Consider the following 18,585-nt stretch of genomic DNA (forward strand, 5'->3'; position numbering starts at 1 on the left):
AAAGCTAAAAGCAGGATGAAGATGAAATTCGTAAAACTAGCAATCAATCTATACTGGTGGTACTCTTACAGCATAACATTTCATGGCCAAGCATTTTTTAAATAAGCAATTCAAAGCTATCTCTGTAGGTAGAAAATTCAGTATTCAATGATTTTAGGGGAAAATGGGATTACAAATTATTATTCCTTTTATATATCCAAGTGTATTTTTCTATACCCTATCTTTTCCCGTGATGGTTTCTTTAAAGAGAGAAGTGCACTTTATTTACAACCTATAATGTTCACACCTAAGCAATACTCCACATCCAATTATTATTTTTAATAATCCTGTTATTAAAATTATAAAGAAAATGAAGAAGAGGATAAGAAATGCGGTTGAGGGAAAAGAATTATCTACTAAAAAGTCATCTGTGGCATCAAAGGAAGCTCTGTTGGAAGTCTTATTTTCCATGGAGCCCGATGCGGGGGTTTCTCTGAACCTCAGTTTCTTCATCTGTGAACTGAGGTTGACGATAATCTTTAACATGGAATGCTAGGTACTTTCCTAAGCATGTAGCACTTATTAATTCAACTCTCACACAACTCTGTGAGTTGGTTGTTATTACTGCCATCTTTCAGATGAGAAATCTGGAGGCCCTGGCAATGTGACCAAGGTCACATAACCAATGAATGGGAAAGCTGGGGTCCAACCCAAACTGCCTGATTCCCAGGCCACACACTTGACACCTACCTTATATTGTCTTTCTGGGATGTGAGCCCAGACATTAAGACTACAGTCTCTACTCTTTACTCCGAGGTTAATCAGTTATTTAATCATCCATTTTATAGATATTTATTTGCATATATTATGCATCAGCTACTCTCCTAAGCAATAAGAGATAGCTAGGAAAAAAACCCCAAAAACAAGAAAATGGTTATTCTCATAATGCTTGTGTGATAGCAGGGGGACACAAAATAATAAAAATCAATATGATATGATTGGTGATAATAAGTGCCAAGAAGAAAAATAGAAAAAGGGGACTGGGATGACAGGAGCAGTTCCTAGTTAGACTGGTTTATGTAAAGAAGGACTTGATCTAGAAGGTTTACTTGACAGGGTGATGTTTGACAGAACTAACGTGAGTACACTTTCTGAGCTGTTATGTGGATTGCATGAGACAGGTATATAAAAATACTGAAGACAGTGCCCACCACATAGTAAGGACTGGCTAAATCGTATTTTCTTCTCCCCTTCAAGTTAAAAGAAACTGAGAAGGGAAATTGAGTCCAGTAAGGAAGATAAACTGTTGAGGAGAACTTTCTTCCAACTTTTTTTTTTAACAACAAAAAGTAAACATGATCACAGGTCCCAAACTTTCTTGAACATTCAAATTTATAAAAACAAAGGTATTGCAAGCCGAGACAGGAAGTATCAGCCCTGTGTGCTGTGTGTGAGAGGGACAGAAAGAGAGACACAGAGAAACAGCATAAAAGGACAGAAGAAAAATTGATAGGAACATTCAATGGTTTCAGCAGAAAGTGCTGACAGACTTTTGAGCATTTCAGTACATGAAGTATCTAATGTGCTAATAAATAATGTTTCTGGCAGGTCCAAATTCAGAACTTTTGTGTAGAGATGGAAAGATGAGAATTTGACTATTCTGGATTCCTTCCAGCTCAATTAATGCCATATATATCATATGGCTCACCCAGATCCATAAATCACAGCTACAACTACCATTACTTTTTTAATGGTGCCATGACTATCACAATGCCATGCAGAGAAATTGATTCCTTTGGGAAAGTTATGTGAACACTAAATTTTATAATGACTAACTGGAGAGTAAACATGGGAAGATAATAGCTCTAAGCTTCTTGTGATAATATATAACTGTAACTATGATATCAAAGCCTCTAACTTGCCTGAGTCCACACAGTGCATTCAGGAAGTCTTCATTTCACAGTTCCGGTATTTGATTAAAGTGAAATTTGTTTAAACGTCCACCTGAAATTTAATACAGAATCCAGGTGCAGGGACTGTAAAATGGTAGTTATTTTGGAGTTCTTGGCACGGACAGGTGGATCAGATCAAGTTAGTGTTAACTTATGTTATTCCAGTGCTGTTAATTAAGCTTTGCAGCCACTTGCTGATATTCACACCCATCATATTCAATCTGTACATGTGTAGTTAATAGATACAATGCAGGGAAGTTTGAGTAATGGAAGTTGATGGATATAAATGTGCTTCTGTTTCTCAAATGGTGAGAAAAGTTCTTTGTAGGAGGCAACAACTGAGGAAACTCTAATCCTGTAGACTGTTCACTCTTCCATTTACTTCAGCTCTTGATTAAGCTTCTGGCTTCCCTAGTGGAGCTTCTTGCCAGGAAATGGGGTGCTGCAGGGAGACCGCACCCTCTGATGTCCTCCTCCCTCTCCTTCGCCATCTTGTCTCTTCCTTCACCCAATACTTTGAACATAGCTTTTTTTTTTCTTTTTTCTTTTTTCTTTTTTTTTTTTGAGAGACAGAGAGAGAGAGAGAGAGAGAGCATGAGCAGGGGATGGGCAGAGAAAGACAGAGAATCCCAAGCGGTCTCCATGCTGTCAGTGCAGAGCCCAATGTAGCGTTCAAACTCACCAACTGTGAGATGACCTGAGCCGAAATCAAGAGTCAGACGCTTAACTGACAGAGTCACCCAGGCGCCCCGAAGCCTAGTTTTTGCAAACCTTCACGTGTCCTGTGCGGAAGTCCATGCTGATGCGCTGTTCCAGTCTGCTGCTCAGATAATTTTATCTGAGAAAGTAATTCCCCCAGTTTAAAGGCACAAGGCATGCAACATTTCAGTTTCCTTCTAAATCTTTTTCCTCTGACTTCATGCCATGGCCCTTTAAAAATAGATCAAATTAGGGTTGTAAAACTGGAAACTGTCAGAAGGACTGTCAGAAGGAACCATGTGACACTCCTGTCAGTGCCCCTATTCTTCATCTCCTGTCTAGATCTTCCCATAGAAACCAGGCCTACATTTGTTTTTGAAAGAGATGGCAGACAGTGTCACAAATAGTATTGCGCATAATTGCAGAATGAATTCATTTTTTGGAAGCACATTATTATTTTACTTAACAGGCAAAATAAAATACGAACAATAAACATAATCCCTCAAATCAAGCTCTTTACAAGGGATAATTTCTGAGTATAGATCCAGCCATACCCTTTCCAAAAGAATAGATTATGTGAAACTTTAAAGCAACAAGTCTTTCTCATTAACAGAAAAAGCAGAGTCGATATGTCTGCTTTCTTCTTAAAGATATCATTTGGCTTTATATGAATTTCATATTTCAGTAACCACATAACCAAAACTATAGTGGCTTATTCCACTGTGCATGATAAGGGTAATAGTATTGTAACTATAGAAACAACTTTTGATCAAAAATATTGTTGAGACACAGACCTTTCCAGGGGTGTTGTGTTGTACGTTCACACCCTTTCCATGTATGGTATGACTTGTTTTCAGTTCTGAAAAATCTAAATCCTAAATATAAATAATGCATACTGTGCACATACCACATAGTTTACTGAAACAGATGGATGGTTTGAATTTCAGGAAGCCACACTTCTGAGTTTAGAGCCATGGATCACTAATATACTTGATCTATGGATCACTAAAATATTTAAATCATATCTTAACCCTCAAAAGAAACTTATTGAGCCTCATCATAAAATTCAAAAAGGACAATTTGTTACGCTAAATAAGCATTATTTCCTTTACTGTGGTGGCTTAAGCCTACAAATTTGACTCAAGTAAAGTTTCTTTTTTTCCATTGATAGTCATTGTAGTTTTGGAGGTATGATCCTAGGTCTCATAGGCTTTTGTCAAGGGAGATACTGGGAACGTCTGTGACTTTGAATATTCAATAGAAGTGGCTCTGTTGTGTTTTCAGACTCTGAATCACTTTGCACATTCACTTCCAATCAGTTAATACTTCAGTCAGGTCACATTCTGAGGCATCCATGATGCTTGGGGAAAACAAAAGTCCCTGTGCCCAATTATAATCTAATTGGGCCATCTTGAAATATAAAACATACGTGACAAAATATAATTGAGAGTTAAGTGGCATGATACAATTGGAAAGAGCTAAATGGATTCACAGGGTTCAACAGGCTGCAAAAGTTGGCAGAGACTTTAAGAAGTCACGTTCTTAATGAGTGGGCAAAAAGGATAAAGAGGAAGAAGAGAAGAAAGAAATTTCAGGAAGAGAGAGACTGAGCTTGGAGGAGAGTTAGACCTGGTTGAGTGTGTTCTCCAGAAATGGAAGAGATTGCCCAGACTAGAATTTAATGGAACATAAGTTTAGATCATTTGAGTGGGGCTAAATAATAAAGGATATGGACATTCTTCTCATAATGAATTTTTGTAGAATTTTCAGCCGATACATGGAAACTGACAGATTTTGACATGGTGGATCAGAATGGAGAGAAAGTGAGGCCATGGGACCTTAAATCATGCAGAAGATTGTTTCCCCTAATTTTCAGATAATAATTATAGCAAGGGATTAGCTGCCTGTGGATAAATCCAGTTTGAGAAGCCATCAAAGGAAGTGATGGTTATTCTGAAATAATAGTTACAGACTAGTGGAAACATTAAAAAGACCTGCAAAGTTTATTGGACCAGCCAGAGAAATGTATTACTTGTTTCTCATCTCTGACCTGGCTACTCCCTACTGCTACACTTTAGGTCTGCAGCCTGATGGAGACTTAAGCTGTCTGAAATGCATTTCCTCTTCCTTGGTAGGTATAACAACAGCACCCGATATTGACAGAGTATTTCATCCTTGTGACTTTGTGAAATGGTTGATTTTGTTTTAAACATGGGACTAGACTGAAATTTAAAAAATAAAAGTAAATACAGATGGGACCAGAAAAACGTGATTTGTCCAATTACATGCTCTGAAATAAGATACAAGTCATTTAATACCAATTTGAGCCTTTGAGGTCTCACACTGATAAAAAAAAAAAGTGACCTTTGGTGAACCAAAAGAAACTATAAAATATGGAGCTCAACCAGAAAATGATTCCTCAGACTTGCTGTGAGAGGTTGGTAGTTATTCCTATGTTGACATGTCAACCTGTCAAAGCAGGGAAGCTTGGTTGGATCTTGTTCCTTTTGTTCAGTCTTTCCTAAAGCAGATTTATGATCTTTACACCTTATACCTTCCCTCTGTGTACTGATAGAAAATTCACCTATTTCCTCGTTGGCTCTATGCTTAGAGAGAAACCCATTGGAATGGCCTCTCAAAGGGTCTAAAATTTGGCCTGAATCTGTGTTGTTTGCACACAGATTTTGTTTTCTAGGCAGAATGCCCAGTTTCATTTACATTTTTGTTTATTATTTGTTCAGCATTCCACATGCTCTTCAGTAGGTTGCTTCGTGAATATGACCACATTTGGCTGGCCGTTCTGTGAAAGGCACAATGTCATTTTAAGACAGAATGGATCTATACCTGCAATGATATAAAATTTGTAATTCTGAGCCTTTTATGCTGTGTTATTCATTTGCTTACAAGAACATTTCCTGATGGCTGTGGGGTTACTCTGAGGCAAGGGGCCTTTCTAAGGTTCACACATGCTGTTTTGGCAACACCTTGAATAGCAAAAATATGGGAAAAATAAGAAACATTGGATGCATGGGCAAGCAGAACAATAAGCTAGTTATTAGCCAGGTTTTAGTTCAAGTGATTTTTCAATAATTTTTTGGTAGTGGAATTTGGGGCATGTTTACATTTAGCTAACACATTTCATGTAATAATGGGTATAAAGCATTGTGTGTGTGTGTGTGTGTGTGAGAGAGAGAGAGAGAGAGAGAGACAGAGACAGAGAGATACAGAGACAGAGAGAGACAGAGAGAGACACAGAGAGAGGGAGGCTTTTCCTTTGTTCTTACTATTTCCATGGCTGGATATACAACACCCAAATAAAAATATGTATTCGGTCCTAACTGAATAGGGAAAATATCATGAACCAGTCCCAGTTAGACAAAAGTGCCCTCCCTATCATCATGAACCATCGGAAGGAGGCATGTTTCTCTGACGGTTTGTCTGAATTCAATCTTATAACACTTTTGTTTCTTTCTTTATGACACTGTGGGAGATGCTCCTATGGACACTGAGATGAGTAGAAATTCAATCAGGGCAGAGGAGAAGGGGAGCAACAGTCCCAGTGAATTCTCTCTAAAACCAAATGGACTGTCATAAAAGCTACACACACTGAGAAACAGGTATCTCATGCTTCTGCGGAGGAGTGGAGAATGGAGAAAGAGCAGGGACTGATGCCAGGGATAAGGTAGGCATGGACAAGGTAGCATAGTGTATGCTACTGAAAGAAATTTAGAACACATTCTGATCAGTTGCGTGTGGGAGGGTCTTACAGGAAGAATGTGTCCCCCAAAATTCATGTTGAAGTTCCACCCCTCTTGTGATGGTATTAAGAGGTAGGGCCTTAGTGCTCACCAGGACGTGAGCATATGGGCACCCTGAGCTGAGGCTCCCAGCCTCCTGAACTGTCAGAAGTACATATCTGTTGCTTAGAGCCATGCAGTCTATGGCGCTTTGTTATAACAGCCTGAACTAAGACACAAATCAGTACCGACAGGTGAGGATGATGTTGTAATAAATACCTAAATATATGGGAGCGGCTTTGGAACTGAGTGATGGGCAGAGTTTGGAAGGTTTTTGAGGTGTGTGCTAGAAAAAGCCTACATTGCCATGAACAAAGCTGTAAGGGAGATTCTGTAGAAGACTCAGAAAGAGAAGAGAGCTGAAGAGAACACATCCTTCTTAGAGAATCTCCAAGTAATCTGAACAGAATTTTGGCAGATATATGGACAGTTAAGGCCATGCTCATGACATCTTAGACAGACATGAGGAACACGTTATTGGAAACTGGAGGAAGGATGATCCTTTTCATAAAGTGGTGGATAACGTGGCTGAATTGTGGTCACGTTCCAGTGTTTTCTGGAGGGTAGCACTTGCGAGCGATGATATTTGGATGAAGAAATTTCTAAAAATGTTGCAGGTGCAGTTTGGCTTCTATGACTACTTATCATAAAATGTGAGAAGAGAGATATGGATTACAGATGGGATTGTTAAGCAAACAGAAAGCAGAACTAAAAGATCTGGGTAATTCTCAGCCTACGCAAATTGCCAAAAATGAGAAAGCATGTTCAGAAAAGAACACTAAAGGAGTGGCCAAGCATCTATTTGATAAGAGATGAGTACGTATGGGGACAATGGACTTCATCAGCCACTCTAGCAGGAAACTGTTGGTTTCAACTAAAGAAGGAGGAGACAGGAGTGTATGAAGGACTTCTTGGATTTCACAGGACAAGTTCATAGAGCTATCTGCCTCAGAACTTGCCCTATTCCTCAAAACAATGAAAGAATGACTCTGAAGGCAATTCAGAGACCATCAGGGCTGCCTCCTTGGTTTCAAAATAGGGAAACTATTGTTTTGCTGTCAATAAGCCTTGGGGGCAGGGCCACCTTATAGAGCATTGGGGGCGCAGAGCTCCCAGGACTGGACAGCCACTCCAGTGGGTCTGGAAGGCACAGCATTGAGCCCAAGATGAGACTAACAATCTAATGTAGTTTGCCTTGGTAAGTTTTGGGCTTGCCTGGGAACTGTCACCCCTTCCTGCTTTCCTGTTTCTTCTCTTTGGAATAAGAATATTTCTCCTATGCCCGTTTCACCATTGTTTTTTGGAAAAACAACTTGTTTTGTTTCAACGGTTCACAGCTGGAGGGGAATTTTGCGTCAGGATGAATGTGCCTCGAGTTTCATCTTTGTCTAATTTAGATGAGATTTTGAACTTCAGACTTTAGAGTTGTTGCTGGAATGACTTAAAACTTTTGGGGTTGTTGGGATGGAATGTATTTGCAAGTGAGAAGTACTTGAGTTTGGGATCCTGGGGTAGAATGTTATAGACTAAATGTCTGTGTCTCCCCAAGAATCATATGTTGAAACCTTACCTTCCAATGTGGTGGTATTACAGGGCATGGCCTTGGAGAAGTAGGAATTTAGAATTAGAGGAGAAAGGTAGAGCCCTCATGAGTGGGATTAGTGCCTTGTAAGGGTCTTGCAAGACCTTATATCCTTTTTCTGCTCTCGCCATAGGAGGATACAATGAGAAGCCGGCTGTCTGCAACCCTGAAGAGGGTGGGCTGTCCTGATCTTGGATTGCCAGTTTCCAGAACTGTGAGAAATAGGTTTCTGTTGTTTATAACCCTCCCAGTCTATAGCACTTGTTATAGGAGACTGAACTAAAATGGGGGTAACCATGCCAAACTTCTTATTTAGACAAAGACCATAGTATTTTGGTTACTGAGCCCTCTTCTCTTCCCCATACCCCACCAACTCTGATATAATTCATGGAAGTACTAGGTAACTCCTGAATCCTGTCTTTAGCAGCAGTCTCACAATTTGGAAGGTGGGGTTCTGGTGCCTAAACGCTTCGCTGTGGGCAGAGACGTAATTGAGTTTTTTATGCAACAAGATTTCAGATTCCCGGATTCTCAGTCAATTGCATGCCCCAGGCAATACCTTTCTCAACAAAGCTGTGTTACCTTTTCTTTCTGCTTCCAAACTAGTGTACTTCAATGTGAGTTGACTATGGAAAATTTTTTGACAAAATTGTTTACTGCAAGTGTCAGGGAGTAGCCAGCACACAGCCACATTCTGATTTTTTTCCCAACTTACTTACCTAAAGCTATAGTTTTGGCTGGCACTTGATACACCTTCCAGAGTACAGTAGGCAAGACTCTGACCAAATACTTTGCCATTTCTTAACAAGAGAAACCAGGTTTCCAAACTCCAATATCTAGGTCCTTGCCCCCTCTGTTAAGTCAGTGCTACCTTTAGGTAGTATAATTGGTTGCATTCTAACTCCTAGCTATCAAATTTTAAATAAATATAAGCAAATGTTCTCATGTAATAAAAGCAATAACTACATATATGGCAAATTTTCATTTTTGTTAGTTATCAAACATATTGCTTAAAACCATGAAATATTATCTTTTAAATTAGAAACATCTTAAAAATTCGGTAATAAGCGTAAAGCCTGTACTGTTCTACACCCATAGGGGCAAAACCATGCTTTAGCTTTATTGGGCAATATAGATCAGGACTGATATTTAATATATTTTGATATGATGATAATGTGCATGAAACCCATTTTAAGAGATAATACACAAAATAAAAATGACGTACGTGATTTGTGTTCTATGTAGGAAGCAACTGGAATGTTAAAATGAAGAAAAATGGATGAGAAAATTATGACACATCTATTCAATGGGATATTATGTAACAAAATAATTAGGAAGACTATGTTACAACATGAAGCTCAGTATACGATGTTCAATATATAATGTCAAAACATAAAATTACATGTGCACAATGATTGCAAACAAGTGAAGTAATGTATGAAAAATTCTTAGATGGGATTATAACTAAATAATTGTAGTTGTTGCATGGGTGGTGAGATCATGTCATTCTCTAATTTCCAACTTTTGTGTCCAGGGAAACTATCTCAAGATTTATGGTCAATGAACTGACATGACTTACCTTTAAAACATAATAAAATGAATCTATGTTATTAAATAGATTAAGTTGGGCACATTATTGCAATTTGGTGGGTTAAGGTGCAGAACAGCTGTCTTTATCCCTTTATCCTTTAATTGTTTTCGATGATTTATTTACTTAAACTCTTATGCAAAATGCCAATAATTCATTTCTTAAATTAAAGAGAGGTTTATCAAATTAATTCTTAGAAAATCTCCTTTGAAAGCGTTCAGAATGCAGTTTAAAATCATGTTTCTTTAAAGATACACACAGACGATCCACAATATTTCTATAACTTCTTATAAGATGATTTTCCCATTTTCTGTCCTTAACTGTAATGCTTTCATTTCCTTAATTATGCCAAATCACATCTGGAGTATTTAAAACACCTTTTTTAGCATGTTCACAAAATGGCTTTTTTATAGGTAAGGGGAGAGAACGTCAATATAAGTTTTATAGGTAGATGATCAAAAGTAGAGTGTGTTTTCTAAAAAGGCATGTTTGAAACCCACATATTAGTAAATTCTCCTGGTGTGAGATGTTGCCACCTGAGTTAGGTCCACAATCTTATTTTTTTTTTTCCTTTGGACCGTCTGGTACCCCCTACGTGAGTCTATTCTTCTCTGTCTTCGTGCCTTAATAAAAATAATTTATTTTTAAAATGTTTGCTTGTTCTGAGGGCTGATGGGGGGTGGGAGGGAGGGGAGGGTGGGTGATGGGTATTGAGGAGGGCACCTTTTGGGATGAGCACTCGGTGTTGTATGGAAACCATTCTGACAATAAATTTCATATATTGAAAAAAAATAAAGTACAATACAATGCAGCCTTAAAAAATAATAAATAAAATGTTTGTTTGTTTATTTATTTATTTTGAGAGAGAGAGAGCACATGTGTGAGAGGGGGAGGGGCAGAGAGATGGGGAGAGAGAGAATCCCAAGCAGGCTCCATGCTGTCAGCACAGAGACTGACAAGGGGCTTGAACCCATGAACTGTGAGATCATGACCTGAGCTGAAATCAAGAATCGGTTGCTTAACTGAGTGAGCCACCCAGGCACCCCAAAAATAATAGTAATTTTTTATGGTGAAGCTTATATGCCACAAATTCTTTTCCTTCCAACCATGTATCTCAAGATAACTTTTTTCCTTTGAATGACTTATATTACCTTTTCTGAAGGCAGGTTGCCTTTAGAAATGTTACAAGGTAGATTTTGGATTCTTTTCTAATAGTTCTTGTAGCTTCCTCAGGAATAACTATAGTACTTGAGTTCATTCACCATTATCTCTCCTTTCTATAGTATCTTAGTACTTTCATCTATGTTTTTCTTCTGCCACCCGAGAGCCACTTATTTTCATTATTACTTAGTTTTCTAGTTAATTGTTTTGTTTATAAATTTTCCTTCACCCCAGTTACATCTATCAATCTATATTCTTTTATTGGTAAACTTTGCACCTATACCCACTTTTATAATGGTTTCTTCTCCTTGGTCAGGGTCTTTTTGTCTCAGATTCGGATATCAACTTCCTAAAATTTTCATCTGGCTTAAAAACACTAGTATTACTCTGAGAGCACCTGGATGGATCAGTCGGTTAAGCATCCAGACTTTGCTTAGGTCATGATTTTGTGGTTTACCAGTTCGAGTTCCGCTTCAGGCTCTATGCGGACAGCTCAGAGCCTGGAGATTGCTTCGGATTCTGTGTCTCCCTCTCTCTCTGCCCCTCCCCTGCTCATGCTCTATCACTCTTTCTTCTCAAAAATAAATAAATATTAAAAAAACTTAAAAAACAGCACTGGTATTACTCTGATTCTTTAGGATACTGGTCCTTTTTACTTGTGCTCCAATATTGCAAGGTCATTATGTGTCTGCTCTTTTTTTTTTTTTTTTAACTCCTGTTTGACTTCATAGAGATCATTAAAGAACATGATATAGTTCATTTTAATTTTTTGAGGAACCTCCATACTGCTTTCCAGGGTGGCTGCACCAGTTTGCATTCCCATCTACACCAAGCTTTTAGAGGAGGAGACAAAAAAAGGACGGAGAAAAGAAGGCCACCCCACCCCCAACTTAAAAATAGGAGTAGGGAGGGACTGGGCTACCTGGAGAAGATCCAGGGTGCTGTCCCCCTTGATTTCTCTATCTTCCTCCCCCAGAATGTTGTCTCACTAATGTATGTCCACATTGGGCAGTGGAGACTACCCACTATTCAAATCAGAAGCTTTGAGTTCTGGTCTTAGCCCTACTAAGTACCTCACTCTGACCTAGTCAAAGACAGCTGCTCTTCCTGGGATTCAGTTTCCCTTGGGAGTGTGTGTTTGATTATACAACCTTTAAGACTCCTTAGAATCTTGCTATTCAAAGTATGGTCTGTAATTGCATTACCAGGTATTTATCCAAGGGATACAGGTGTGTTGTTTTGAAGGGACACATGCACCCCAATGTTTATAGCAGCACTATCAACAATACCAAAGTATGGAAAGAGCCCAAATGTCCATCGATGGATGAATGGATAAAGAAGATTTGATATATATATATATATATATATATATATATATATATATATACACACAATGGAGTATTACTCGGCAATCAAAAAGAATGAAATCTTGCCATTTGCAACTACATGGATGGAATTGGAGGATATTATGCTAAGGGAAATTAGTCAGTCAGAGAAAGACAAAAATCATATGACTTCACTCATATGAGGACTTTAAGAGACAAAACAGATGAACATAAGGGAAGGGAAACAAAAATAATATAAAAACACGGAGGGGGACAAAACAGAAGAGATTAATAAATATGGAGAACAAACTGATGGTTACTAGAGGGGTTGTGAGAGGGAGGAATGGGCTAAATGGGTAAGAGGCATGAAGGAATCTACTCCTGAAATCATTGTTGCACTATATGCTAACTAACTTGGATGTAAATTAAAAAGATAAATTACAAACAAACAAATAAGAACTGGAAATTCAAAAGCAAAAAAGAAAAAATAAAGAAAAAAATAAAGAACATGATACAGGCAAACAACTACAGTTGGCGATTTGCTCGTTCGTTTGGTTGATGTGGACTCTCTTACCCCTTAGGTGATGATCACAACTTCTCAGATGTATTGCTCCTTGATGCATACAGTTCCAACCCCCAAAACCAGTATCTAATTCAGATCTGAGAGACTGACATAGGAACATCTTGTAATTCCTTATCCTAGTACCTTGACTTGAAACTAAAGAAAAATACATTTTAAAAAAACACCCAATCATTTCAAATATTTCACATTTTTCTGATGTGTACTCTAACCTGCATAATTTACTTTTGAGGATTCCATTTCCAAAGTTGCATATGACATCACCAATATCCTTCCTTCAACCTGTCTCCCTTCAGTGACATCACTTTTCTCCAGCAAACCTTCAACTCAGACCCCACCACTCCACTCCACCACTCCACCCTACCACATGCTTTTTTGTCAAATACTTTTGGGATGTTAAATCCCTGACTAGATATAGGAAGAAAAGGGAAAGTTGAAAGGAAGGGAGAAATACAGCACTTAATAATAGCGCTCAAGAAAACAAAGGTTGTGGCTCACTTTCTGGTTTATCACTCCATCATTTTTTTTTCTTTTTTCAACAGATATTTATTAAGTTCCTCTATATGCCAGAGACAGAGCTAGAGAGTGGATATATAGTGGTAACAAAGACCAAACAAACAAATAAATAAATCTATGATCTTTGTATTCATGAACCTCACAGTCTAGGGAGATAAACGTGAATAATCAACATTCATTTTTCTATTTCTCTGGCTTTCTCGTTAAAGATAAGTTGTGGTAAATATGATGAAGGGAAGATATGAAGTACCTTCAGGAAATCGAGTATTATATAGATAGTAGTTCAGAGGATTATTCTCTGGGTAAATAACATTTAAACTGAGGACTGAAGAGTGAAAGGGAATTAAACGTGTGACGAATATATATGTGATTGCCAGGGGAAGGCAAGTTGGTGAGCAGGAAGAGGAAACACAGCCTGCCAATGTCCTGATAGAAAAGAACCGGGCACAGATCTCATGTGTGTGGAACAGAAACTGTGCAGTGAAGGAGATATGAGCCATGGCTTTCCCTCTAAGTGAACCTGATGCACATTGGTGCCCATCCTTTCTATTGTTTAATTTTGTGGCTTCTTCTATTTCTACTGACAGATTGTAGGGTTTTTTTTCTTTTTAATGTTATTGATGAATTTTCAATCTGTAACCACATATTTTTAAGTATTTTTGTTGGCAGTAGACAGAGTTTGCAGCAGAGTTTGCTAACCAGCTGACATTTTAAGAATCTGTCAAGTGGTCAAACAATCCCCAAACAGCAGCACAGTGGTAACAGGACCACAAGTATGAGTACTGAAGTCGCTAGGTTGTCCTGCCACCTTTCCATAGATTTGACCAGTAAGGAGTCAACGATCTCAAACAGATTCAGTTTACAACTTATGCAAAAGCAAAGTAAGATCAGCATGGTGCTACCTCCCCATATTATATGCTTAAACCAGAAGCGTCATATGACAGATGCCGTAGGTAAAGGGTCACCTTGCTATTAGGGAGCAGCCTCTAAACCCCAATTACTTACATGGAAGCCTGAAGTTGTACTCCAAGGGATGAGGTGAGTTGGAAAGTCCTGTGCTCAACTGAAACTAGGGCGATGGATGGGAATCAGATTTCTGATAGTCTTCCACAAGATTGGGATAAGAAACTGCCTCATGGCAACTTCTAACAAAACTTACCTCTCCTTGCTCCAAAAGGAGCCACAGGACCCTCTAGCAAGACGTGGATTAGACTACAGTCAAGGTTGGCCACGGAGCATATGTGAAGTCACATAAGATCACCAGGGCATCAGGGAAGAGCTGTTTCTCTGTAGAATCCCCAATCTATTTTTAATGCTGCCCTAAAATGTGTCCTTGAGTTCTTTATAATAATCAAAAGAAGTCTATAGAAATGACTTAGAGAAAAATAGTGCAAACTAATATTATACCAGAGTAAAATGTCCACTTCCTCTTTCTACAAATAAGCATACAAAAGAGGCATTTGCCGCAAGTGTTTGTTATTTATGGTGATTGATATGGATCTCTGTCCTCTTATTAGGGAGATAGGAATAATGCCTAAATAATTTTAAGGCCATAGAGTAAGTAATTATAGAAGTTTCATACAATATTTATAGCCCAAAGGAAAGAGTCCTTAGCCCTGCTTGAGGGACTCAGGAAAGGCTTCCAGAAAAACATGACTGGAGAATAGACAAATAGATCAAACAGTAGAATAGACAACCCAGAAAGAGACCCACATAATATAGACACCTGATTTATGCAAAAGTTAGCACTTTAGAGAAAGAATGTTCTTTTAAAAAATGTTTTATTTGTTTTTGAGAGAGTGAGAGAGAGAGAGAGAGAGAGAGCAGAGGAGGGCAGAGAGAGAGAGGGAGAGGGAGAATCCTAAGCCCAGCTATTAGCTCAGAGTCCACTGCAGGACTCGATCCCACAAACTGAGATCATGACCTGAGCTGAAGTCATAAGTCAGATGCTTAACCAACTGAGCCACCTAAGTGCTCCAAGAATGGTCTTTTTGATGAAGAGTTTTGAATCAGCTGCATAGCTGTATGGCAGGGGTGGGGGTGGGTGGGTAGTGACTTCTTCATCATGCCTTATTAAAACCAATTATTTCCAGATAGATTTTTTTTTTAGAGTTTAGACATAAATGCGAAAGGAAAAACAAAGGTAAAGATAAAGAGAATATCTTCATAATTTGATAGAAAAAAAAATTTTAATAAAACTTAATAGCATTAATCCTAAATTTGTTAAACTACTCCAAAATTTAGTTCAGTACTTTTTATCAAAAACACCATGTGAGAGAGTGAAAAAGCAAGCTATGGAGTAGGAGAAGTCTTTACACCAACTATAACATCATCTAAAAATAATAAAGCACACCTGGGTGGCTGAGTTGGTTAAGCATCTGACTTTGGCTCATGTCATGATCTCATGATTCATGGGTTCAAGCCCTGCATTGGGCTTAGTGCTGACAGTGTGGAGCCTGCTTGGGATTCTCTCTCTCTCCCTCTCTCTCTGCCCCTTACCAACTCGTGATTTCTCTCTCGCTCTCAAAATAAATAAACTTATATATATATATATATATATATATATATATATATATATATATGTCTCCTGTCAATTAATAATAAGAAGAGACACAGCCCAGCATGTTCAAGGGGTTTGAACAAATACTTCACAAAAGAATCTCAAAGATCAATAAACATGTGAAAGGTCATTGGCAACCATCAAGTCTCTGCATAAGAAAGCAGAAGTCACATTATGTATTTTAGGTATGAAGGGCTTTAGTATAGAGAATAAGAAACTTCTACAAACATGTAAACATCTGGGGAGTAAAGCTCAGAGAAGCTCCCATCATGTATCTCTTGGGCTGCATTAGTAAAGCAAGTGGTTCCTGAGAACCAAGGAAGAGACTGCTGACAATACATATCTGTCTATCAGGTTGGCTACAACCCCCTCTAGAGAATATGTCCTCTCCTTCCCTTCTTAGTACTGCCTCTCAGTGTCAGACTTAAATCCAGAATCAAACAGACGGAATATTCTTGGAAATGTAATCTCTGGCTTCTCTGGGATGCAGATAATATCTTGGTAGTGATGCCTCATTGACAACAGATAATTTAGAACAATGTCCAACATCATTCCCTCCAAATCAGGAAAATAAAAATTAAATCTGCAAATAGGTTCATGACACACCAGATGGCTAGATATGAAAAGACTTGCAATTCTATGTGTTGGCAAGTATGTGGAATAACAGCAATTTTCATACATTGTAGGCGGAAGTATAAGTTGGTATAACCACTTTGGAAAACCATTTGGCATTGTTTATGAAGTTGAGCATATGCATATCATATGACTTGCTCTACTCCTAAGCAGAATGAGTTTTCACACACAAAAAATGTGAAAACATGTACAAAGGGCCATATCCAATAATATCTACAAGTGTATTTATAGTGGACCAAAACTGGAAACTGTTTCATTCTTTACAAATAGTAGCATGGCTAAATGATGGTCCCCTCAAACACATACTATAGAATGCTCTGTCTAGTAAAATAAAACATACCTACAGCAAGAAGGTGAATTTCACAAATGTTATGTTGCTTTATGTTGCTATGAAATGTTATGTTGTCTGAAAGAAATCAGAGAAGTACATACACTATTATTTTATTCATCTAATGTTTGAAAGCAGGCCAGGATAAACTATCATGTTAGGAGTCAAGATACTGGTCATCCTTCCCGAGGAGCAAGGAGTAGTAATCAAAACAAGGAGGAAGGGTACTTCTGGTTACTGAAAATCATCTGTTTTGGGGGGAATTATTCACATGGTAATAAATTAATGAGTTGTACAATGCTATTTCAATTGTTCTTCATGCCTTATACGTTATAATAAAGATAAAAAACAAAAAGCAAAAAAAATGCAAGCAAATCAACAAACAAAACATAAAAATTAGAAAAAAGCCTCCCCAGTAGAAGGATACAATTTACTATCACTTTTCAAAGCGTAATAAAAAGAAACAAAATGCTCTCCCATGACTTAGTCCAGTTTCTAAACTTACATCACCACCCCTCAAGTGTGCTGTCCGAAGTCTCAGAAAACTGAGAATTTTTCCTTATACTCTACAATTTGAAGAGAAGTGGAGTCAGGAGGAAAGTAGGCAGCCTAGAGGAAAACCGATGAAAAACACTGAGGTGCAGGAACTCATACTTACCGTTGCCATGTACTAGAAGAAACAGAAATGTCACCCGGGCTCAGCATTCCTAGGGCTTCATTCTGCATTTGAGAAAAGGAAAACGGAAAAAATCCAATTAATGACCTAAGGAAAAACTTAAGATCTTGAAAACAAAAGTAGACAAATAGGCTTCTGAATGGTAATTGTGGTTGTTGTTGTTGTTTTTTTTTTAAGTAGAAAATCTCTAAAATAAAATATAGTTGAAGATATAAACAATTATTTGATATAAGAGCTGAATTCTTTTATTGAAATTTTATACAAAAGATGGAAATATCAAGATGTGTCTAAGTTTGAACCTCAAAGATAAATAATTTTTCAGGCTTGAAAGTGGAAAAACCGAGTCACCATCAAAAAGGAGAGACCAAGCTGCTCTCCAGTGGTAGTCATATCAGAAGATAACAATGTTTACCAAGTCTTGAAGGAAAGAATAGCATATCCAGCAATTTTTCCACCCAATGAGGAAGGAGGTTTTAAAATCTCAAGGATGGGGTGCTTGGGTGTCTCAGTCCCTTAACCTTCTAACTCTTGTTTTCTGCTCAGGTCATGATCTCATGGTTTCATGAATTCAGGCCCCATATCAGGGATTCTCCCTCTCTCTCTCCTTCTGCCTATCACTTGTGCTGTCTCTCTCTCTCTCTCAAAATCAATAAATAAACTTAAAAACAATTTAAAACCTCAAGGAATCCAGCATTCATGATCCATTCCTTCTTGAAAGAAAACACAATACTGAAAGATTAAATCTAGCAGATGAAAAGATGATTGGGGAACTGGTAGCAAAAAGCAGTGTTATATCTAAAAACAGGAAACAGAAGGGAGATGTCTACAGCTTTCTGGTAAAAAATATTGTAAATCAGTAATTGTTTACCCAGGTATGAGACAAGCTTCTCAAGCTTGCAGCAGTTCCGGAATACACGTCTTCCAAATCCTTGTGAGAAGAAAAGAATCTTACTTATTATTGAAACCTGCAGTAGGCAGGGTTCTAAGATGGCTCCCAAGGCCCCCAGCCTGTGCTATGCACACACCTGCTCCTGGTTATTGAATTAAACAGCAGAGTGGGTACTGCTGTGAAGAGCTTTGGCAGACATAATAATTAAGTTTCCAAACCAGTTGATCTTAAAATGGGGAAGTTATCCAAGTAGGCCATACCTAATCACATGAACCTCTAAAAACAGAGTATTTTCTCAAACAGATTGCAGAATAAAAAAG

The 18,585-nt window shown here is 38.1% G+C and overlaps 1 long non-coding RNA gene across 1 annotated transcript; it reads left to right on the forward strand.

The window, feature by feature from the left end:
* The first annotated feature begins 7,181 nt into the window (after positions 1-7,181).
* On the forward strand, positions 7,182-8,974 carry LOC147579219 (uncharacterized). The gene is made up of 2 exons (XR_015253671.1): positions 7,182-7,625; positions 8,143-8,974. It is a non-coding gene; the product is annotated as an uncharacterized LOC147579219 (long non-coding RNA).
* Positions 8,975-18,585: the final 9,611 nt, after the last annotated feature.

Source organism: Puma concolor, chromosome B4 (genome assembly GCF_028749965.1).
Source record: "Puma concolor isolate L17-30 chromosome B4, mPumCon1.1.hap2, whole genome shotgun sequence".
Taxonomy (NCBI): Eukaryota; Metazoa; Chordata; class Mammalia; order Carnivora; family Felidae; genus Puma; species Puma concolor.